The sequence below is a fragment of the Canis lupus genome, chromosome 8, assembly GCF_048164855.1.
Source record: "Canis lupus baileyi chromosome 8, mCanLup2.hap1, whole genome shotgun sequence".
Classification (NCBI taxonomy): Eukaryota; Metazoa; Chordata; class Mammalia; order Carnivora; family Canidae; genus Canis; species Canis lupus.
This window is the reverse complement of record NC_132845.1, coordinates 20262344-20287845: the sequence shown is the minus strand read 5'-3', so window position 1 is coordinate 20287845 and position 25502 is coordinate 20262344. Positions and strand designations below refer to the sequence as shown.

Genomic DNA, 25502 nt, shown 5'->3' with positions numbered 1-25502 from the left:
TTGTGTATGATTTTATGAACTGGGGGGAGAGAGCACAATTTGACAATGGAGCTTCTAGATAGAAAAGATTTTGTTAAAACAATTGGAATTTAAAAGCTCTTTTTGCCTTGTAATGAGTCCTTTGAAAGATAATCCGTTTGAGGCCCAATGGGGTTTCTGAGGAAACATGCAGCTTTGAGGGAAATACTCTCTCTCCCCCCTGGTCCCACAAGTGCACATTTCTCAACCCGGAGCTCTAGCTGGATCGCTCTGCTTCCTGATGCAGTAATCAGATATTTTGGTGAAGGAAATTTTAAAGCCTAATCATGCTATAGTGAGGAAGGTGGGATTTCTGTCCTTGCATGTAACTCAAGGGCACGTTTTTCTCAAAAACCAGGTATTACCCTTTTGGCTTCTCACAAGATGTCCAGCCCATTAATGTGAAAGAGCCCACAGTCCCTGCCCTTGGAGAGGTAACCATCCAGAGTGGAGGAGAGGCAGCCAGCCAAATAATTTACACGTGTGGTAATTGCAGTAAACTTTTATTACTGTTGTCAGTACATTTGACACATTTATTGCATTTACTGAGCCCAGTGCCTGGGGACGCAAAGACAAATACTGAAATTTATCAAATCTATGCCATATAGTACAGTCACGCCATTACTCTTTTTTCTCCCTCCCCCCTTTTTTGGACTCACCAAGAAAGAACAAAACACTGCCAATTGTAATATAAATGCATATTGATTCCAGACATGCTAAAGAGTTGACAATCTGCATTTTAGAATGAATGAGATGCAGGAATCCCTTCCAGATTCACCCAGTAGACAGCTTGGGAAATGATCAAAAAAGCAAGGAAAGGAACAATGTGCTAAGTTGGTCCAGAACCAAGAACACCTGATGCTAAGAGGAAGTTAGGTGGGCTTCACAGAGGAGGTGAGTTTGAACAAGGTCTTGGCGGACGAATAAGGATTTGCAGGTGGAGGAGACAGGGCACTTCAGGCTGAGGAAACTGTGCATTGGCTTCAAATACGTGTCTTAATTTAAGGCTCACAGGAACACGTTAGGTTTTATTATTACTCCTCTTTTACAAGGAGGAACCGGCACAGGTTTAGTCATTTGCTCATTTCCCAGCTGGTGATCAAGAAATACCAGCTATTGCTCTAATTTTGTTCCAATCATGTGGGGATAGCTGTGCTATTCAATATGGTAGCAACTAGCCACATGGACTATTGGGCCACATGTGGTCACTTGAATTGTGGCTAGTCCATGCTGAGATGTATTATAAATGTAAAATACACACCAGATTTTAAAGATTTAGGTGCCAAAAATATGTAAAATATTTCAGTAATATCTTTATATTAATTACGTTATGACAATATTTGGGGTACATTTGGTTAACAACTATTAGTGCCAACTGTTCTTATTTTTTGAAATAAGCTTCCTAGAAAAATTTTTTTAATTTTATATGTGGCTCACATTATATTTCTGCTGGTCAACACTGTTCTAGAACAGTCTGCTTGAAGTGGCGTGGTGATCAAAGGAATGCAGCTGCCCCCATGTTCACTACCCTCTGCCTCTAGAGTCTGCTGGGCTTGCCATGCCTCACATACTGACGCCTCACCAGGTAGGTGGCTTGCCCCGGGGTGCCACAGCCATTAAGTGGCAGAGCTGGGCTTTGAACCCGGGCCACCTAGCTCCAGAACCTGCCTTTGAGCTCCAGAAATGTCATCTCTTGGTGACTTTGAGTGTGAGGTGGGGGAGGGGTGCTCAGCTTGTTACCGTGTTACTGTTCCCCTCAGGAAGCAGGCACATGCATGTTTCCAGAAGGCCTCTGAGTAGCGGGTGGAATGCTGGGACCTCCTGGCGCCAGCTGCAAGGTCTCCAGAAAACAGCTTCTTCAGTCCTGAGCCAGGCTCCTGCAAGAGTGGGGCACCTGGGGTGTTACCTGGAGGGCCACCAGGTTTTGGCCTGTGAGGCTAAGTCCTGAGCAAGGATCCAAACTCCTCCACACCCAGGACCCCCACATTCTAACATCACTGTTTTAGCACCTGCCCCATGGACTCTGAAGCTGGCCATCCCCAGCTTCCTGGCCCTTTCTTGTGTGGCCTACAAGTCCAGCTCATCCTTCCAGACCTAGCTCAAACATCACCTGCTCTACAGCCTACCCTGACTCCCCACCCTGGGGCAGGACGTGTCAGTCCCCTGTCTGCTCCACGTTGCAGTTGCCAGCGTCCAGAGCCCTGGCCCTGCCTGACGGCCACCCCACCTGGTGGGGCATCACCCTACTTGTCCTGTCCACCTGGGCAGTGCTGAGGTGGTGGCATCACCCTGCTTGTCCTGTCCGCCTGGGCAGGGCCACGGAAGTGTGGCACACACGCTCAGTGCCTGCTTGGAATGGAAGGGAGTCGAGCCACACCTTCAGCCAACCGAAGAGACCGGCGCCCCGCACGGACACCCCTCTGCGGGTCGTCAGGGAGGCCTGTTAAAAGGCAGGACTGCAAGAGGAAGTGAGGCGGCGGGCAGCAGCTACCGGCTGACCTCTGAAGTGATTGTTAGCGAAGCAAATCATGCAAGGGAAAAAGCAACTCACCAGCACGATTCAGCGACGGGGCGCATTCCCGGGACACGCACGTTGGTTTTACTCCCAGGCTCTTAATCCCTGAAATGCAATCCGTCTCCCCCACAGGTGTCGCACGCTCCGATGTCTCGGCGTTGGAGGCACAATCGGGGGCCCGGAGACACCTGGAGGCTTCTATGCTTGATTGCTCCACTTGCTTCATTTGCTTCTCACAGCAGCCTCAGAGAGTGAAGTAAGTTTGGGGATATTTTCGTTTGTCTTAACATTTTGTCTCATGAATTAATCACTTGTGACACCTTCTCCCATCTCACGTGGTTTGGTGTTTTCCCTTCAAGTCGGCTACTGATGGTCAGTGCTTGGGACTACATCTCGCGGTCAGTTCTCGTGTCTCCCCACCACAGCCAGAGGCTGATAGCAATGACTAGGTGGCAGGTGAGACCTTTAAGATGGCAGTGAGGCCTGGGGGATGTGCCTGTCACTGGCCCTGAAAAGTAGTTCCGAGTCAGACCCACCAGCTGGTGCAGCATCTCTATGATTGTCCCCCCTCCCCTCACTATTCTTGCAACAGCAAAGTAAAATTGACTTTGGTTCCACAAAGGAAAAATCTGACCCCCAAGCACACTGTTATTCCACCCCAGGATACTATCTTATCCATCACCTGAAATATTATTTTGCATTAAAATTTCAGCTTTTTAAAAAAAGATTTTATTTATTTATTCATGAGAGACACACAGAGGCAGAGACATAGGCAGAGGGAGAAGAAGGCTGCCTGAAAGGAGCCTGAAATGGGACTCGATCCTAGGACCCCAGGATCACGACCTGAACCAAAGGCAAACACTCAATCATGGAGCCACACAGGCATCCCTCCAGGCTGATTTATTTTCAGCTAAGAGGATAGATTAGACTATATACACAGCTTGAGATAGGAAACAGTTAAGCCCTACATGGAGTCTTGCTGAGGCTGTCCCAGGGGAAAAGAGGGGCCCATTTATCAGTCCTTGGGCAATGGGTTGGTTCTTCCTCTACTGTCATTTCAGAGAATGTGTGTTCCCTCTGGCATCCTGGCTGGCCCGGAAGGTCACTGGAGGCTCAGGGTGCCACAAATGCAGGATTGTTCACTCTCTTTGGCTGGGGAAGTGGGCTGGAGACCAAACTGGCTTACAAACTCAGGTTTCCCCATTTCATTTCAAGAGTGGCCAACTTCAGGGCCTTAAAAACAGGTTTATGGTAACAGTAGGAGTGATGGTGAGGGGAGCCAAAGTCAATGCCATCAACAGGCCATGATGCCTTCAGAATAATTTCCCAATTTTGAAACAACTACAGAGTGATTGCCAGAGTAATTCAGAGGGGAAGGGGAGATGGAGTGATTTTGGCTGGCAAGGTTGTATGTTGAAATAATATAAAATAGTAAAAGGAATTCCCTAGGGATCCCCAAATTGGTCTATTTTTTGAATATGTGGTTTTGGTTTCTTATAATAATTCTTGGGCATACTGTGAATTAATTTTTTGTTAATTAGCTAGTCAATTCAACAAATATTCATTGTAGTTCATGCTTTTTCCCCCTGTAAGACCTTAGGTTACAATATACCCATCCCTTCTTCCATCCAACCAACAAATACTTATTTAGTACCTACTATTAATCAGACTTTGTGTGACCCCCCCCCCCCCCGCCCCGCAAAGGGGATCATAACCTAACCTAACTCTTAGGAGAGGAGCTGGGTACAGTAAGGAAGACTTCCCTGTGGCAAAGACAATGCTTTTAGTTCACCAAATTTCATGTCATTTACCTCTCCCCAAACACACAGGAAAACTATATTTCCTAGACACCCTGAGAAGTGCTTCTGAGGTTGGGACTATGTGACTAGATTCTACCTATTAGGAAGGAGTAGAAATGATGTATGTTACTCTCAGGCCTGGCCATAAAATTCCTTGTCCAACCATCCAGGGTCTCACATTCCCTTCTGTGGTGAATCCAGATGGCATCAATATAAGATGCAAGGGATGTGGAACCCAGAGTCACCACTTGGAAAGCGACAGGACTGTAGTGTGGAATTTACTGGTTATAACCTAGCCTCACTTTCCTTAACTTATGCACACCCTCTAAACATAAGGATATATAAGTTTAACACTGAAAGAAAAGGAGAAATTATCTAGGCTAAGTCAGGTAACAAGACCACTTATAATGATCTTTTTCTAGCTAGGAAAAAAAAACATATTAAAAAAACACCCCAACTTACCACACAAAATGTCTTGATCTCCATACCAAAGTCTTGAATGAACCCCAGGTTTCTATTTGAACTGGGGATAGTGGTTGCATTCATCAAGATTGTAGAAATTTCCTGAATAATTCTAATTCACCCTTTAGAAAGTTTTAATACAACTGAAGAAGGTAACAGATTAGCTAAAAGAATCACTTTCTCATCACAAAAATGGATCATCCAGTCCTTGACCTCTTGGAGTTTACAATTTAATGAGGTGGAATAGAGGCGAGCAGAGAGAGAATACCAAATTCATTCAAATCCTAGAGCCTGCACTTAGATTTCTTTCCCCTCCTAGAAAGGCTGCTTTTGTCACTTGCTTCCTCCTGACAACTTGATATAAAGCAGCCGTCCAATTATTCTCTACTGAATCCACCGTTCTACTTCTCTGTGTAGTGCTCCTGACTATCTGACAGTTTTCTTTTTTTATGAATTTTGTTTATTATTGGCTGTCTCTTCTCACTAGAATGGGGAAAAAAATAGTGTTCAGTATGATCTCCAGGAAGCTGAGCAGGGGCTAGCACATAGTAGGAGTGCCATACATGTTTACTGAATAAATGGATGACATGTAGCCACACAGGAGCAAAAAAACAAATTTTTTACCTGAAAACAGATTTGCAAATATACTAAATGGCCAAGATTGGGATGCCCTAAATGAGAACGGTGAGGTGGCTGTGTTTATCATTTTGTATGAAAGAGAAACCAATGTCAATTGGTATCAAAATTAAATTTTCTCAGAAGATACACAAGGAACAAGTCAATTCCTGGAGAAATCCTTCTTGACAAAGTCCCAGAGATGCAATGGTTTTGAATTTAATGTTATATGTATGCATTAAACCTCTTTTTTGCATCATGTCTTAGATAATTCAATGCCCAAGATATAATTTTTGCTATAGATGCTGAAAGAAGCAAGAACTGTTTCTCAAAAGAGACATGAATTCTTTTTTTTTTTTTTTTTTTTGAGACATGAATTCTTGAATTTGGGCCTCTTTTCTCTCTGACCCAACTGCTGCGGATCCTGAGGCAAGGACATTTCAGGGCTCAGTTATCAGGAAATCCTAAGAATATTTAGTGTGCATACTCTATGACCTAACATTGTCTTCAATCAATTAAAATCTCAGTTTTGAAAGTCATGTCCAATGAGTGTAAAGACTGAAAGGATGTGGTTGCAATCCTGAAGTTAGAAGTTATAGCCAGGAAATAGGTCAAGGAAAAAAAAAAACCTGCCAAATCAAAACTGCATGGAACTGGGCCTTCCAAGGACTAGCTGTGCTGGTTCACCAAACAAGATGGACTCCTCAGGAAACCACATGAGTGGGCTCATCTCAAACCAAGCTAACCAGCCAAGCACTAAAGAGGGTCTACACAGTAATAACTTTAGTAACAGGACAACTAACATTTACTGAGTGCTTAATGTGTGGCAGGCACTCTGCCAAGTGCTTTACACACATCATCTCACTTAATTCTTCATGACATGTGCCAATGAGGGAGGGATTAGTAATTTCTATTTATAGGCCAAGAAAAGGTTAATTAATTTGTCCAAGTACAGACAGATTTTCCTGACTCTAAAATTCAAGGTTTTACCCATAACCTCTCCAACTCTCCAAACTTAACATTCATTGTAATTGTCATAAAGATGGAACACTACTAGAGTGGCGGAAAACAAAAACAAAAAACCAAGCAAGCAAACATGAGCTCTGAAAACATAGATATATTTCATCTGAGTCTTCTTATAACAAAGAAGATCAAAATGTGCAACTCAGGGGACAGTACGAGGTGCGGTGGAAAGAGGAAAGCATGTCAAAGCCTCTGTGTCTTGCCTCATTCCTGTATTAACCATTGGTATAACTCCAGATCCCCACTAACCTGCTCTCTGTTTCCTAGTCTTTAAGACAGGACTGATCTGTACCTTGTATTTCCCAGTCCCGAGAAGCTTTCTGAGAGACCTAACAAAGGGAAGGATTCTAATTTAGGTTATCTAAACAGTTTCAATCCATTTCAGTCTCCAGAATCTTTTTTCACTATCTACTAGGTATACAGGAAAAAGAAATGTTGCAGTCGAATCACAATACAATCAAGATCTCATCTGCACTACAGGAAACCTAACTCATTCTTTGTGGCCTATACTGTGCTTTTTCCCTTTAGAGGAATAGAAAAGGGAAAGTCTTATGATCTATGCTGAGGAGGCCGCAGGAGGTAGGTTGGAAGAGGGGGTGGACACCAGCTTCTCACCTCAGAGCTGTGGTGGGGAGGCAGCCGGCATAGTGTGGCAACCCATAAAACACCAGGAGAGTGGATGTTGTGCCATATTTGTCTGCTTAAATTTCTTCGACATTTTTATTATCTTCTGTACAAATCATAAAGCTTCAGGATGATATTTCTTTGGCATTTTCTCAGGCAGAAGTCTTGAATCCACTCCATATATGTTATATTCAGACAAGATGGAGAGGGGCTTCTTGGTCTGGCTGTCTGTCCCTGAGAGGCAGAGGTAAGTGGACTAGGGGCCTATGAATCAGGGAGACTGTGATCCCCAGAGGGGCTGAGAGGTCTCAGAGCTGAGCTTGTAGGGGCTCTGTGGTTGAAGGATGGAGCCCAAGCAACGCTCAGAACAATGCTTCCTTCCTTCCACAAGTGTTGATTGTGTGACGTATGTCCAGGCACTCTCCTGAGCATTGGAGAAACAGGAACGAAAAGACCATCTTCTATAGTCCAGTTTAAGACAGACTTTTGAAGCAATGAGACTTGGCTTAAATTTTGCCTGTGCCACTAATTAGCTGTGCCTGTGAGGGTTACTTGACTCTGAGTTCAGATTCTTCAACTAGAAAGTAGGGACAACCTCACAGTTATGATTGAGACAATTACATTCAATTCTTTAAGTGAAGCACTTATCCTGGTCCCTGACCTGGAATAAGGGCATCCATGCAAGGCTGTAAGAGATAAGGATTGTGTCTTGGATTCACTTGGAATCCTCAGTGCCTACCAGAGTTATACAGAAGGTACTAAAAGAATTATCTGTTGAAGTTTCAAAAGTTAATGAGGGAGTCAGATTGGAAGCCAGGAAGCAAACTAAGATTCTAGAACAGGATGAAAAAGTCAAAATGTCAAGAGCTAGAAAAAAACAGAAACACAATGTAGGAACTGAAAATTCCTGGGGGAGGACTCTGTAGGAGGCAGTGGGGATATGGGTCAGCATGGAATAAAGGGTTATGGGAGATACTGGTGTCTCATCCTCAGACCCACAGGCTGTTAACAGCCCTCCTGTTTCCACAAATACACCTTGACTCTCTTCTAACAACCATAGACCTGCTCTGAAATTAACAGCTCCCCTTAGGAATTTCCACTTGCCTTTTCCACAAAACTTTTTCTTTGGGTTAACAGAGTACAAACAGAAAATTATCTGTCAATCTAATGAACATACTTTGGTCTCCATGCGGGGAGAGGCATCAGGGAACCTGGTAGTTCTGAGATGGAGGGCCTGTGGAGGGTAGTAGCTGTACCAGGTTGGTCCAAGGAACCACTCTGGATATTTCCTTCTGACATCCTGGGGTTTGGTTTTGAAGCATAGGTGAGGCTTTGTGGGAGTTGGTGAGCATCATCTGGGCCAAGAAGTGGATGAGCTGCTGTACAGGAGGGAGAAAGAATAATCTATGACTTTCGATTAAGAAGTAAGATTTCAGATCCTTTCAAAGCCCTGACAGGTGAAAGAGATCAAACGTGTAGGGAACTGGACTGGATGGTATCAGAAAAGAGAGGCTTGAGAGAGAAGTGAATTTCACACTGAATTTTGTAGGAGATAATCCAGGGGGATCAGTGCAAATGAATGAAGGAGGCTGCTGAGTTGAGGGATGGAAAGATGGAGGCATGGAGGCAGGAAGGACAAGGTCGAGGAGCAGCCTCCCCAAGAAGCCATCAAGTTGGAAAGAAATACCTCAATCTGTCAAGGACCTACAGGGCGCTCTTCCCTGTTAGTTCCCAGAGCGAGCCCCCAGGGCACATCCAGCAACCAGCTCACATCCTGCCTTCCACACTGTGATAGTCCAGCAGTACACAGTGCCTGGGCTTTTGGAGACCTTCCCACGGATATTATTTTGATCATTCTTGCCCAGCAGTAAAATAACACCCAACTAATGAGTTGCCAACTGCGAACTGTTTCCACCAACTTCCTCCCTCCCGGTCCCAATTCCCACCTATCCCAGAGTGGCCCTGTGCCTTGATTTTCCACACACTTCAGAGCAGGGTCAAGAGCAAGGCACATTCAGGGCTTCTGGGGAGAGAGGAAGGGCAGGGAAAGGGTTGCCTTGCTGCAAGACAAAGCTGAGTGAACAACTGAGTCTTTGCCTCGTTGACAAAGGAGAATGAGGGACGAGTGCCAGGCTAGCTTGAATTGACTGGTGAAAAGTAACTTTTGTAATTCACGGCCCTCTGCGTGTTATGGAAATGCTGGCAAGGCAGAGAGACAGGCACGGATTTTGCAGGCAGAAAGAGCATGAACCATGAGACAATTCTGGGTGCCAGGGTCAAGAATGGGGTTTCCCAAGGGCATCAGAGGAGCCTCTGGGAGGCCAGAACTGTCAGGGGAGGGGCTTGGCTACTCCTGCAGGCCTCAGCATCTCTAGCTCTCCCAGCACCACCTGCTAGGCTACAAGGCCTGGCACCACCCACTTCTGTGATCACATAGGTCAATGTTAGCCAATGCAGGATGGCCATCACAGGGTTCTGTGGGGAATCAAGGGGAGGTGGGAGGCTGTTCTATAGAGAGGGAAGACACGAAGAACAAGCCAGGGGTAGTAGGAGGGAATCCAGTGCACTCCATGTATCAGTTGGTCAACAAGGCATTACTGGGCTCAGCATGACAACTGGATTTTGCTCTACTGCTTAACTAACTGATGGGCCTTGAGGCATAGATAGTAAATAACTTAGCAGTGAAGTATACTTAAGACTTGCCCCCATAGCCACTACCAGAACCTCAAAGAAGAAGTTGATAGCTGAAATTGAAGTTCTCATCAGTTTTTGTGGGTAGATCCAAGCCAGAGATCATGATTTAGAACAAGCAAATGTGAAGTTTCTCACAGCCAAGTGGTCTGGGAAAATCATACTAATTACACAGCACAAACCTGCTGTGAACTGAATGGCAGTTGAGTACAACTGTGGCGAGGTGGAGAGCTCCCCATGGGCCAGTGTGATCGGGAAAAGTTTTGTGGAACTGGAGCCAGGTGCTGATGGAGAGAGATGCAGGCTGTGGACAGGCAGAGGAAAGTGGGAAGGCATTCCAGGAGGGACAGAGCAGCATAACCAAAGACCATGAGATAAACATGGTGAGTTTATGGTGCTTTAGAGGGATTAGGCTGTTTGGGTTTAGCAGGTGCTCTCAAGAGCATGGGAGAGAAGAAAGCAAAGGCAGATGGAGTTTAGAAAAAAGCTCATTGCAGGACCTCACATTGCCTAGGAGGGTCTCAGCTGTCACAGTCTTCTCCTGAGACTCATCTTCAGCTCCTTTTGGCATTTCAAGAGATCTTTCAACAGAATTCCAAGCACTTTAGTTGATTTTTAATCTTCCTTCACTGAACCCTATGGAAGGGGGCCAGGAAAGCAGGTGCTACACTGAGGTACTAAAACTGGTGCTGAGAGGAAAGTTCAAGAGAGAAATGAGTTTCAAAAGTCTTTCAGGCATGGAGCCAATAAGGCAGGAGGAGATGCTGAGGGAACACCCTAAGAAAACAGAAAGGCTTTAGGCATAGGACTAGTTGTAGGAGCAGGAAACGGCTTTAAGACAGGGGGCAGGTGTTGGGGAGAAGAGAGATGACAAGAGTCTCAGGCCACTGCTAGAAAGTTGCTGTCCTGAGATACTGGTTATCTGCAGTACCTCCTCCTTTCTAGAAAAGGCATCAGGGATCCCTTTGAAAAGAGACCATCCAAGATCTGTCAAAAGGGCATGACAGAAAAAGACAAGAATGTTTGTGTTCACCACTTCAAGTGACTTTTAAACAGGAGATCCCTAGTCAGTACAACTGAGTAAGAAAAAGACATTGAAAACTGTACACACAGATTGGAGTGGAAGAAGTAAAATGGTTCTTATTTGCAGGTGACTGCTTTTGTATATATAAAAGCCTAAAGAATCTACAAAAGTCTACTGGAACTAATAAGCAAGTTTAATAGAATTGTAGGATACACCATTAACAAATGACCAAACAATGAACTTGTTAAAATTCCATTCACAATAGCAAAAAATATTTGGCTATACCTTTAATAAAAGAAGTCTAAGATATATATACTGAAAACCTCAAAACATACAGTGTAAACCTTAATACACTGAAAGTAAAGATGAGACAAAGGTAGAGATATACCATGTTCATGAATTGAAAGATTCAATATTGTTAAGATAGGAATTGTCCCCAAGTTGATGTACAGCTTCAACATAATCACACATCAAAATCCTAGCAGGTTTTTTGGGTAGATTTTGACAAGGTGATCCTAACATTTATATGAAAATGTAGAGGATCTAGAGAAATCAAAATAATTTTGAAAAAGAAGAACAAAGTTGGAGGATTTATTATAAAGTTATAGTAATCAAGACAGTGTGGTATTGACCTAAAGACAGGCATATAGATTAATGGGACAGAATGGACTCCAGAAGTAAAGCCTTACATTTATAGTCAGTTGATTTTATCTAAAGATGTCAAGGCAATTTAATAGTCTTTTCAATAAATGATGCTGAAACAATTGGATATCCACAGAGGAGGAAAAAAAAAGGAGAAAATATTTGTAAAACATATATCACATAAAGGACTTTTATCCACAATATGGAAATAACTCTTACAAAAAGAAGATAAATTGATTTTCTTAAGTGCACAAAAGATTTGAACAGGCACTTCACCAAAGCAGATATACAAACGGTCATGAAACATATGAAAAGATATTCAAGATTAGTCACAAGGAAATGCAAATTAAAAGTACAATGAGCTGCTACCATCTACACTAGAATGGCTACTATATCAGATTAACAATATCAAGTACTGGCAAGGATGTGGATAAATTGAAACTCTCATACATGGCTTTTAGAAACATAAAATAGTACAGCTAATTTGGATAACAGCTTGTCAATCTCTAAAATGTTAAATATATGTTTCGCATATGACCCCACCATTCCACTCCTAAGTATCTACCCAAGAGAAATGATGACATATATCCACACAAACCCTTACATGCAAACTTTCACAGCTACATTTTAACAGCCCCTGAGGGGTAGCAGAATATGCCACCCCAAAATATGCCTCTTTGGCATAAGGATTATTTTAAGAAACATCAGACATGGGAGAAGTCCTGAAAAAGGCAAATTTACCCTTTTGTAAGGGAAATTTACATTTATGAAAGAAATCTCCATTTGTAAGGAGATTTCTGTACCAGGAAGGGAAAGATGATTCTAAATCACAAGAGAACCTTATTAGTGTAGAAGGCACTGACCTAAAACTGAAGAACAAACCTTACCCTGTTCTAACCATGCTTTTTTCTAGTAACCTCTCATAACTGCCTCTACCCCCACACTCCCTCCCCACAGACAACTTTCTTCTTTCTTTAGCTGAAAATGGTATTTCAGCTGGAGGCTGAGACCACCTCAGGGAATTACCCATTATTCCCTGGGTGTCTCCCATGTATACTTGAGGTATACATGTTAATAAACTTCTGTTTGGTTTTTTCTTATTGATCTGTTTTTTTATTCAGGGGTCTGGGCCAAGTAGTCAGAAAAGTAGAGGGCAAATGATTTTTCCTTCCCTCTACCCCAAACTGGAAATAATCAAATTACCCACCAGCTAGTATGTAAATAAACAAAATCTGGTTTATCCATATGAGGGGATAAACAAAAAGGAATGAACTACTGATATATGCAACAACCCAGATGAACTTCAAAAACATGCATCGTAGAAAAAGTCACTCGGAAGACTAATTTTTGTATGATTTTGTTCATATGAAATTTTTAGAAATGGTTGAAAGCATAGAGATAGCAGATCAGAGTAGAGGGGGAAATGGCAATGAACTGCATAAGAATAGGAGGGACAATTTCAGTGGGATGGAAACATTCTAAAACTGGATTATTATGATAATAGTGACTGTATGAAGGTTTAAATTCACTTAAGTAATCAAGCTGTACACATATGATGGGTGAATTTTATAGTATGTAAATTATTCTTCATTAAAACAAAGGACAGGGAGGCTCTTAGGTCTTTGGGGAGGGTGTGTGTGTGTGTGTGTGTGTGTGTTACAGGAAGAGAGAATACCTATGGGAGGTGGTTATGGATTTAAGTGCAGTGGAAAAACACAGGGCTCTGGAGCCAGACTGCTGGGCCTGAATCTGGCATCTACCACTTACTACCTGTATGGACTTGAGACAAATTACTTAACCTCTGAGCCTCCATGAAGTGAGGCTAGTAGTAAATTCTAAGGTAGTTGTGAGCATCGTAGGCAATGTATGTAAAGTGCTTCGGCCAGAGTCTGACGACATAGTAGGTACTCACCGAGCGAAATTTCTAAACCAATTACTTCTACAGAAAATTCAGGGCTTTGTTTTAATTGTAAAATTATGGGCTCTCTGGGTGTACTATAGCGGAATTACAAGCCTCTCACTGACCCGACTGAACAGCCTTATTAATGAAGCCTGGGACCAGGAACCAAAAGCCTTGATTCCCAGTACTGGCTCTACCATAATCACACCATATAACTATAAGGGAGTTTTTTAAGCTCTCTAGGTTCCTAAGATAAGCCCATTTACCAAACAGGGTTGCTAGGATGCTCCAGAAGTCAGAGCTTACTGCCAACATTAAAGATGTTCTGTGTAAGGTCATAATGATAGCACAGGGCACAGAGTGGGGCTGGGGTCCATTGGGGGAGGAATATAGTCTGGCCAAGGTCACTGTGCCTATGTGCTGGGATATGTGAACACCAGCCTAGCAGGAGGCCATGGAAATTTTCACAAACCAAAACTGGCATTTGGAGCTGAACCGAAAAGCTGTGAACACAGGATGTTGCTGAAAATGGTGCTGGGCAGGGCTGCTACCTGAGGTTTTGGCAGGCTTTACCCCCTGCCAGTTGATTGCAGAAGGATGTTGGACCATCAGGAAATAGGGATTTGAAATGATCCCACAGGAAGTGTGAATAACAACAGAAGCAACAAACAGTCAGCTAGGCCAGGTCTGACAGGGGGTTTTTGGGTTGGGAGACAAGTGAGCTCTCACTTTCTTCAATCCTTGAGGAACTTCTGAGGAGCCCATGTGGCCCTCAAAGATGGCTTTGTAATAGATTCCTCCGCTCGTTTGCCCCTCCTCCATTAATACCTCCTGGAGGAGCAGAGGGAAAAGTAGCAGCTTGAGGGGACAACTCATTTCTGGCTCAGGACCCTGGCAGTCCTCCATGTCACAGTCTGTAAAGGACACCTGCTGTATTTTTGGATGCCTAGCACATACTCCTATTTTTTCCTGGTAAGATCCTGTGGATTCTTTTTTTGGGAATTTCCTCTCCCCATTATGTACAATGTTGGTGGGACTGTCAATACAGGTATGCTGCCCTCCTCTGGCCAATTAAAGTCTCCCTTGTGGATTCTGAGTTGAGCGGTGCTGTTGATAAGAACGGAACTAAGTCTGTTGGAGAGGATATGACTCCAGGCCCTCACTCAACCTTTACATATACTCACCTCTGCCCTGGTTTCTTAACTCTTCTCCTATTTTGTGAGCCCTTGATATCATCCCAATAAATTCTGTTTGGCTTAAGTTAGCTGTGGTCCATTTCTATTTCACAGAACAGACCTAGAGCATGGCAGTGGCTCTTGTTTGGGGCAGTTTTCACAGAGGATGCACCTGGGGAATAGAAAAAGCCCAGCCTGGGTCACCTACCATCAGCCATCCCACTCCGACTCTAGCCATGTGGCCACAGGCAAGCTACTAAATGCATCTGAACCTCAACTTCTGTAGAATGGAAATACTATTACTTTGTAGAACTATTAGGATGAAATGTTATTTATTTACTCATTCATTTAATATTTGCTCATAGTCACCATTTTCTTTATATTCTGTGAGGATCTAGAATAGAGAAGTAAACAAGACAGGCATAATATAGTCCCTGTCTTCATGGAACACACACTTCTAACAGGAAGAGAGACAGTGAACTTAGGTTTACAAGTCTGATGATGTTATTATATACCGTACAAGGCATTATGAGAGTGGTTAATAAGGGGATTCAAATAATCCATTAGACGAGGCACCTGGGTGGCTTAGTGGTTGAGCATCTGCCTGTGGGGCAGGGAGATGCAGGGAGCCTGCTTCTCCCTCCGCCTGTGTTTCTGCCTCTCTCTCTGTGTCTCTCATGAATAGACAAAAATCTTTAAAAAAAAAAAAAAAAAAAGAACCTATGAGAGGGCCACATGTGGAAGGGCCTTAGGAAATGTGACTTCCTTTCCCCTTTCCCTTGGTTTCTTCTTCATCATGGGAACTTCACCACTGAATGAATGAGCATCACCATGTTCTTACAGTAGAAGTAGGACACTCTAGAGAGGTCCTGATTAGATTCTGACTATTGTGTCTGTGGTAGAAGTTGGAAGCCACTGACCCCAACAGGTGGGCTTACCCAGGCATAAATGGGGGCCAAGGTTAGGAGGATGGCAAAGGGAATAGGAAGGCACTTACACCCTTAGAATCGACTGCTTCTCAGGGCAACAAGGTCTGGTAGGAGTCAAGGTGGAAGAGGTATGTGCCTCAAGGTGGTACTGACAAAACAAGAGCAGGCAACTGCCCTGTTCTACTAGGTACCTACTTTCTAGCATTATAAAGTCTCAAAATCCATACATTTGTTAGAAATGATTCATTAAATGTTAGCATGAGACAAGACCTTAGAGAACACCCAGAGAGACCCTTCATTTGGAGATGAGGAAGCCAGTGCTCACAGGTATTAAATATGTTTTCTGTGTCCTGAGTGTAACCCTGTGACACCTTTGCTAGGCAGTGAAAGAGACTGGTTCCTTGCTCATGTGGACAAGTCTGGTAGATGTGCCTTCTGACAAATAGTCTAGGTTAGCCTCCCAAGGGGCAGGGACAAAGGGAGAGCTCTGTGCTATGTGTTAGAGAGGGACAAAGATAGGAAGACACAGTGACAAGGGTTCTTCTGACATAGCCTGGGAGTTGAGACACCCACAGTGCCATATAATCACACAAGGCAGCAATACATGGGAACTGCCTATTGGCCATGGTCACACAGATGTTCTGGTGCCATTCCCCTCTTCACATCTGTGAAACCTTCCTCATCATTTCTGGCCCTTTTTTCCCACATCTCTTATCGGGGTGCCTTCTCAGACACCGATATCTATTCTTCTTCTTCTTCTTCTTTTTTTTTTTTTTAAAGAATTTATTTATTCATGAGAGACACACAGAGAGAGAGGCAGAGACACAGGCAGAGGGAGAAGCAGCTCCATGCAGGGAACTGGACGTGGGACTCGATCCCAGGTCTCCAAGATCACGCCTTGGACTGAAGGCAACACTAAACCACTGAGCCACCCGAACTGCCCTATATCTATTAATAGTAATGCTATCTTCCAATCATAAAGGCTTGAAATATTGGAGTTAGTTTTTACTCCTTTCTTCCCTTCCTCCCTACATTCTGTTAGTCACCAGGTCCTGTTGATCTGATTCTTAAATTCTACCTCAACCTTTCCAAAGACATCAGAATAGGATTTCTGATATCATGCTCCTACCTAAAGTCCTTCAGGGTGCTGCAGGAGAATCTGTAGGATGAAACCCAAACTCCTTGGCTTAATGTCTGTGGTGCCTCATAATTTAGTCCCAACTCCCATTTCATACCCCCAGTGTCCTCCTACAGGAATGTGTCAAACATGGCTTTTTGCTTTTGAGGTGGGCGGTTATTTTGTGATTCTTTGACATCTGGGCCTTGGTGACTCTGGAAGGACTGTCCTTCCTCGGGCTAGCCAATTCCTAGAGATAGTAAGCAACTAGCCCCAGAGTGCACCTTTTAAAGGCAAACCAGGGGCATCTGGCTGGCTCAGTTGGGTAAGTGTGAGACTTTTGATCTTAGGGTCATGAGTTCAAAGCCCATGTTGGGTATAGAGTTTACTTTTTTAAAAAAAGGCGGGGGGGGGGGGGGGGGGTGGAGGGAACGCCTGGGTGGCTCAGCAGTTGAGTATCTGCCTTCGGCTCAGCGTGTGATCCAGGAGTCCCAGGATCGAGTCCCAGGATCAAGTCCCACACTGGGCTCCCCGCAGGGAGCCTGCTTCTCCCTCTGCCTGTGTCTCTGCCTCTATTTCTCATGGATAAATAAATAAAAAAAATTTTTTTTTAAAGGGCAAACCAGGGTATCTGGCTGGCTCAATCAGTAGAGCATGCAACTCTTGATCTTGGGGTTGTGAGTTCAAGCCCTACATTGGGTATAGAGCTTACTTTAAAAAAAAAGGCAAATCAACCAATCCAGAGCCCACACCCCCAAATGCCTTCTCTCTCGCTCACCTTCAAGGATACCATTCCCCTGCCTGAAATACCCCTGGGCCAGCCCCTATCCCCTTGAGCCCACTAAAATTGTTCCAACTAGCCAACTCTAAACCTTACTCTGTCTTGCCCATTCCTTCCCATGGAAACCACGGTAAAGGCTCTTGCCCATGTTTTGCTCTGCTCCTGCTTGCTTGGTGCTTCCCCATGTGGCTCTCTATAACGTGGTATGCCCTTTCTCCCGGGGTTGTGAGTATAACTGTCTCTTTCAGGGCAGTCTTCTCCTAATCTTCTAATCTTTGGTTGGCCTGCCATACCTAAATAATAATAAAACTTATACTTTAAAACAAGGAATCTGGGTGCCTGAGTGGCTTGTTCGGTTAAGTGTCTGCTGTCAGCTCAGGTCCTGATCCCAGGATCCTGGGATGGAGTCTTGAGTCTGACTCCCTGCTCAGAGGGGAGTCTGCTTCTCCTTTTCCCTCTGCCAGCTGCTCTGCCTGCTTGTGCCTCTCTCCCTCTCTCTGTCTCTGTCAAATAAATAAATAAATAAATAAATAAATAAACAAACAAATAAATAAAATCTTTTTAAAAAATTAAGTTAAATTAAAAAAAATAAAACAAGGAATCTCATGCCCCACAGGAGCTCTCTGCTTCCCAAATAGGAGCCCTATGCTATTTGTCATTCTCAGAATGAACGCCCTCTGCCATTTCTGCATCTTACAATTCCACCCATACTTCAGTGACTCTCACCAGCATTGGTTTGGATCATTGGTGACATAAAGATGAATGTGAGGTTTATAGTAGCATATGACTTGTATTATAACACACAGGAGGTAGAAGGCAGTGGCAGGCTTCAAAGCCTAGCAGGCTTTTTCTTTGCCCTCCCTGCCCTTTTAAAGATTTTTAAATTTATTTGACAGAGAGAGAGAGAGTACAAGTGGGGGGGGGGGGAGGCATCAGAGAGAGAGGGAGAAGCAGGCTCCCTACTGAGCAGGGAGCTTGATGCGGACCTCCATCCCAGGACCCTGGGATCAGGACTTGTGCCAAGGGCAGACAGACGCTTAACCAACTGAGCCACTCAGGTACTCCTCTCTGTGCCCCTTTCTATCACTGCATTGGCTCAGGTCCTTTGAGTATGTGCAACAGAAACTAAGCCTAGCCTATGTGTGTGCAAAAGGGGTTTCCTGGAAGGATGCTGCATAGCTTACATAATGGAAGGAGCTGAAGGACCAGGTCACAGGTGAAGTGGCCTATCCCCAAGGCCAGTCCTGGGGATATAAGTTTGACTCTTCCCTTAAGATCCTAGTCATTAATAGGACTAAACTCAATCCCTTTAAGTTTTAAATATCTGGAAGTAAAAATTTGAGGGACCCTATGTGATCAGGTGTAAGCCCTAGATCAAATGTGGGGTGTGTTTGGGAGGGGGCAGGGTAACAACACTGATATGATCACTGGGGGACCCATCCTATGTATTGAGAATCCCTCAATTTGAGCATATAGCCTAACTTGAGTCTCCTACAGCCATCTTTCTAGAATTTAAATACTAAATTATCCAAATCAAACTGGGTAATAGAAGGCTTGGATGAAAACAGCTCCAAAGCCACTTTAACCTTTTCACCAAATGCCTGCTCAGGGTAAAGCACTATGTTCGACACTGGGTGGGGAAAAGGATGAGTTTGGAATGTGAAAATCAATAAGACATGGCTCAAGGATGAGATAGGCACATAAATCAGGATAATGCAAGGCTCTCAAAGAGGGAGAAAGTCCTATGAGATTTTCCAATATGGAGAGAGTCCCTAAAATTTATATCCAGAGGAAAACCAAAAAAACTAAAGTTCAGATTTTCCTTCCTATTGCAACATTATCACATGCTGGAGAAACTATACATGACTCTACATGGAAAGAAACACAATGTTCTTATTTCCACCTACTGCAGCCCAGCCGCCAATTCAAACATCTGTCACCCCTTAAATGTGCACTTAGGGAAGCATCAGGTTCGGGGGGTTCATATGCCACTGCCAAGCCCACATTTCGATGAACTGTATAAACATGGTATCTGGGAAGGAAAAAGGGAATTGTCAGAGGACTCCTGCCTATACTCCTATGAAGGTTTCAGATGCCTGTTCCATCAGGGAGACACTTCTGTGAGCACAGACAGGGAGAAAAGCCCTCGAGCATTCTTACTGATAGGATTCAGGACAGAGTCCTTTGCTGATAACATCTCTGTACAAAGAGAGTTTGCCACAACATTTCATAACTCAAGAGCCACAGGCCCAAGGCCACGCTGTTGCAACATATTTGGCTCTATCTCACGTTGTGGTGATGAGAGAGTGAGAAGAATGTAAACATCTTGGTCCCATCAGGATCATCGAAACAATCTGGCTTTGTTGAGAGTACCAGGTGTACCTCATGGCTCTACAGGGTCAGGGAAAATCAGTTTAGCATCTGATGTAGGGTGAGGAATGCCATGGCTTCTTCACTGACCACCAGCGCTTTGGCTTGTCTTTAGTCCGTGGCTACAGGAGGAGGCAGGGGCCATGGGGACGCGCAGGAGGGGCAGGCTGAAGAAGCAGGTGAGTGGGGAGCCGCAGGTGGAAGACGGGTACATGTTTGGGAGTTGGGGGAGTTGTTCAGCCTGGTTTTCACTGCAGACACGGAAGAGAGGAAGCAAAACAGAATCAGTGTTACCATCAGCAGTAGAGAGGAGGGAAATGACCAGTTGAGAAAATGAGCCACTCAGTATTTCTACAGGCACACAGCAGGTCAGGCACTGCTGTATTTTCTTCCCCTTGGGAACTTAGGAACAGAAAATCCTCCAGCACTTGTACTTATAGACAGAAAAATATATCAGACATCTCCTCACCCTTAATCCACACACTTCATCTCTAGAATGTGGGGTTTTTTTTAAAGCTAGGTGTTCAGTTGCCACCCCTGGGTCAGAAAGTTTAGAATACTTTTGTTTGGGGGCTGATAATAAACACACAGATGCTGTTGTAGCAAAAAAAAAAAAAAAAAAAAAAAAAAACTAGTATAAATAGTAGCCCTGCCACCATGTCTCCTCCTTTGCTTCACTGAGTTCCTCAAAAACCAATTTGCTTCACTGTAGTCATACTGCATACATGAGTGTATGTTAAAGTGATGTATGCTCATTTTTTAACAAACATTTATTGAGCCTTCACTATAAGATACAGTGGTGCATAAAATAGGCACCAAATCTTGTCATGAATTTTACAATCTAGTAGGAGATACAAATAAGAAACTGATAATATACGCTGTAAATGCCACACACAGAAATGACCGGAAACTAGAGGGTGTTGTGGAAGTAGCCATCCTTACCATAGGGTTTTGACTGTCCATTTGTCCAAAGCACTGTTCTAGATTCTAGAGGAAGAGATGATAAATAAGTAAACTGGGAGGCTTGTTTGAGGAGAAAACTTTTGAACAGGATACAAACGATGAGCAGGACTGGAGGATCAGGAAGGAAGGGCATGAGGCACTGAACTCAAAATGAGAGGTCAAAGGCAGCTTCCTAAAGCTGGTGATGTCTGAACTGAGCCCTGAAGGATGAACAGGAGTTATTCAGGTAATCAAGGCCAGGGTTTAGTGAAGTATTCCAGGCAAAGGGAGGAGGATATGAAAAAGCCCAGGAGAGAAAGAGTACAACATATAAGAAATTTGTGCCTGGAAAATGTGAGGGCAGGGTCGGTGATCATTAGCCACTGCCCCCCGCCCCTCCTTTGCCTGGCAAATTGTTCTTATTGTATAAGGGCCATTATTTTTGTGTATGTTCTTTTCTGTTTTAATAGCCTTACTAATACACTAGTCCAAACATGTCTGGACAGCTGATAGAACATGCCAAAGGAACTCCTGCCATCTGGTGGATAGAACATCATTATGCATAGAAAATAAGTATTACAAGTGTCAGGTTCACAGAATCCCAGATTATGGCAATCTTCCACTCACTGGTTTAAAAGCCCTAATAGCAAAAAACAAACAAAAAATGGTTATGGAAAAAATATGTAAGAATATTCTTAGACAAGAGTCCCCTGTAGAGGGGGAAATGTAAGGGGAAGAAAGGAAGGAGGGAAGGGAAACAATTACGTACTGTGTCAACATTACACTTAGGGAGTATGTTCTCATTCATTCCTCTAAACGAGGAGGTAGGTATATAAACCCCATTTTATAGCTAAGCAAAGCAAGGCTCAAAGTACAGGGAAGAGCCAGCCTTGGCTGACTCCTATGTTATGCTGCCTCCAGACAGGATTTATTTTTAATTGGTAGCAGATGAGTAAAGGGGTATTGGTTCCCCAGTTGTTACATCTATGCTTGTTAACCTCAATGAAAATATTTAAGGCCTCCTATGGTGTTTAAAAAACATTGGAAGACTATCCATTTTACTCAATAATATATGCATCAGATGGTTCACAAAGCAGGAGAGCCTTAAATGCCACATTATAGCGGACATATTTTTGAAGCTAAAGAACTAGAACACATTTCTAACAATTTCACACTACTTAGTTGAGAGACATTCTTAAAAATGCAATTTGGATGCAGAAATTTTGAAATTCACAGAACACATCAAGGACTAGCATTTTTGGACCTGAAGCAGTCTCAGGAAAATCTGAGATGAACAGGGTTCTATGTGTATAAAAATGAATCGCTTTAGCAAAGTATAATCAAGTGTGTATATAATGCTTTCCCATAGTACTTTATGCATACTTACAAGTCCTTAAAACAAATTGATTTGATTGTTATGGCTCCTGGTACATTGTAGGAGGTAAAAACACAACTGTAATAATTATGAAATTTTTGCTCACTTGCCTCTTATAGAAGGAAGTGAAAGGTTATTATAGACAGAATGTCGCAGCTGTTCTGTCTCCACTGCGGTCAAAGCAATGGGAATGGTACACCAGCAAAATGGAGTGGAGGGAAATTAGAACTGACATGGCTAGAATGGGGTGGAGTTTTGGGAAATTAGGAGAGGGAAAACAGCATAATCCTATAGATGTTTAAGAATAAAAGGGGTTGGGGCACCTGGGTGGCCCAGTTGGTTAAGCATCCGACTCTTGATTTCAGTTCAGGACATGATCTCTGGAGTCCTGGGATCTAGTCCCATGTCGGGCTCTGCACTCAGAGGGAAGTTTCTCCCCCTCCCGTTGCTCATGCTCTCTTTCTCTTCCTCAAATAAATATTTTAAAAAGAATAAATGGGGCTGTTCTTAGGCTAAGATTGTCCTGGTGGGGTTTGGAGATTCCTCCTGGTGTCCCAGTCAGCCCCTTAGTTTTGACAGCGTACTTGATTCTCTAAGAAATGTCGGAGGACATAAAACAGTCTGTACCTTTCAAAAATTTATAATCTGAGTACAGGAAATCAAGAAAATGGTCATTTGAATTAGACTGATGAGGAAAGGTTTGGCAGAAGGAGGAATGTGACTTCTGACTGCCTATCAAGAACACATTTGGGATATGCAGAGAGGGAGAGGAAGCGCAGGTTACGGCAACTCAAAGCCAAAGAACTCTTTAGGGCTCTTTTGAACCTACAGCTTGACGTCAAAATATTGCTTTCATTTAAATTACATATTTTTTGGGGGTGGGCACATTCTATTCAAAAGAGCTATGTAAAAAGGAAGGAGGCATTTCATTTTTATGTCACTCCCTACCAAATAAATTGTAACAAACTAAGGAGAAGAGGCAACCTTATAAGAGAGGTTTTTGGCTTAGTATCTTGCCAGAAAGGCAAATTAATTAAATATAACTTAAATGTATTCACTTAGCAAATATTTATTGAGCACTTGCTCAGTAAATGCCAGGCTTAGTTGTCACACAACATAGGAACAAATAAGAAAGATGGTTCCTCACACACAACAAACAGATGCAAGATGCTGTTTATTTTTAGACATAAAATTGACAAGTTTTGATTTTATGAGGAGTACCCATTTCACATGGCCATTTATCTGTGGGGTTTCAAAATAAGAAATTAAAATGACAGGACACTCACAACACCAGGCATTCATTTCACAAACCTTGGGGGAAAAGTGTAAAGATGCATTGCTAATACTTGTCTAAAGATTACTCATATGTATAGATACAGTGGGGCTGGTTTTGTTTTTAATCAGAATATTGAGTGCTGAATATAATTCAGCAACATGCCACAAGAAATAAAGCAACTTCTGCGTAAAAAGCATTAAGGCAGTTAGAAAAATTTGGAGGTGGCTGGATTCCCCACCACCCTGCTCCTTTTGCTTATGGACAGAGCTAAAATAACAAAGCGAGGCTACACAGCCATATATCTGCTTCTGATTTACTTAGTCTTGTACGGGTTGGAACCATTTCTAATCTTCAGAGAAGTTAGAGAAGGTATTTATACAAAGGATGAATACATATTTAAATATACACCTATAAAAACATACCATCAGTAGAATGTAGGTAAGGAATACATATACAAATCATGGTTAAAAAGAAATTATCAGGTGATGGGGACCTGGATGGCCCAGTCGGCTGAGTGACTGACTCTTATTTTGGCTCAGATCATGTTCTCAGGATAGTGACATGGAGCCCCACATTGGGCTCTGGGCTCAGCATGGAGTCTGCTTGGGTTTCTCTCTTTCTGCCACCCCCTCACATATGCTAAAATAATTTTTTTTTTAAGATTTTATTTACTTACTCATGGGAGACACAGAGAAGCAGAGACAGAGGCAGAGGGAGAAGCAGGCTCTCAGTGGGGAGCCCGATGTCAAACTCGATCACAGGACTTGGGATCACACCAAGCTGAAGGCAGATACTCAACCACTGAGCCACCCAGGCGTCTCTCTAAAATAGGTCTTAAAAAATAATCAAGTGGCGTTTCCATTTTCTGATCTGTGAAACTCATTCCCCAGCTGACATGTTATTACTGATTTCAGGATCTCTAAAGCCCATCCCCCTTGATTCATCTTGGTTTCCTACTAGGAGTGATACTCGCCTTCTCTAAATCTAGACTTAGAGATGAATCTAGAAGTTATTCTCTATTTTCCTTTATATGATGGTATTAAAACTAGTGCTAACCCTGTTACTTTCCTCAAAGAATTGCTTCAGTAGGGTCTAAGGTGGAATCCACTTAAGGGCTGGGATGGTGTATTAAATTTGAAAGGGCATTTTGCGCATGATGCATGTTTAAATCAGAACTCTAAACCACTTACAACTTTTTCTAGTCATCTTCCTTGCCTTGCAAAAGCTATGTACACACTCACCCCATAACATTTTTGCTTATCCTTTTGAATTCTTTTCCAGACATTATTTTGTTAATTTTTTAAAGGATTCAAAACAGTGGTCAAAGGCAACTTTATTCTTTTAATTGATTTTCTTCTACTGAAGAAAAAACTTTAGCAGGTCACATCAAGCTTAAACTATTTTGCTATCACTTTTCTGACTTCATTTTTATAATCTTCTCACCCAACCTGTAACTGCTTTCCTAAGATCACAGTCTTTTCATTTCAGATATCTAAAATGTCATTATTTAGTAAATACTTGCCTTAGCACTGACCTTTGTGGTTACTTTGTTGAAAACCTTACTGTAATTTGACACAGCATTAAGTACTTCTGATTACTTATCTACTACATGGGTGATAATATCCCCCTTTCAAGAAAGAAGACAGTTCAAACACAAAATTTGACAAAATTAGGAAATGGCAACCTCGGTTCTAAGAACAAAGGAAAAAATCTGAATGGGGAGTTGACATTTCTGCCTTGTGTTAGGTAGTGTTCTTTAAAGACCACAGACAGCACGCACAATGTAGGCGGAAACAATACATCTGCAGACACTGGCAGACAGCATTACCCGCCAAATTTGGCCACAGTTTCTTAAGATAAATAACTTTTCAGTGACGCGCAGGGCTGAAATTACATAAACAGCAGAAATTACTAAGACCTAAGCCTACATGTCTTGTGGGTTTCAAGACTTTACGCAATCGATATTCTGACATCTGTAACACCATTTTGTCCCTAAAATGCTGATGCCAGAAACAAGAGATTAACATCACTTGATGACTTTCGTTCAGATTTTGAGACAAATTAAGTTTAATTCTTTGGAATAATCATTCTTGAGCCACATTTTTATTTAGGTCATTAAGACAACCATAATCATTTCCATATAAGGAAAAGTTTCATTAAAAATGCTACAGAGCTGCAGCCTGTTTCAAAAACCAATACTTGTAGCTTGTTATATTAATAGTCC

General features: G+C 42.9%; 2 long non-coding RNA genes across 2 annotated transcripts in view; one reads left to right on the top strand and one right to left on the bottom strand.

Annotated features, from left to right (window-relative positions):
• The first annotated feature begins 127 nt into the window (after nt 1-127).
• The window catches only part of LOC140637943 (uncharacterized), a 40421-nt gene continuing 15046 nt past the window's right edge, over nt 128-25502 (top strand). The window contains exons 1-3 of the long non-coding RNA XR_012035063.1: nt 128-1603; nt 2666-2789; nt 7213-7303. This is a non-coding gene — a long non-coding RNA (uncharacterized lncRNA). The remainder of the gene's footprint in view (nt 1604-2665; nt 2790-7212; nt 7304-25502) is intronic.
• On the bottom strand, nt 506-5247 carry LOC140637942 (uncharacterized). Its single transcript, XR_012035062.1, has 3 exons — nt 4795-5247; nt 2570-3041; nt 506-1895 (listed from the first exon to the last, which is right to left on the bottom strand). It is a non-coding gene; the product is annotated as an uncharacterized lncRNA (long non-coding RNA).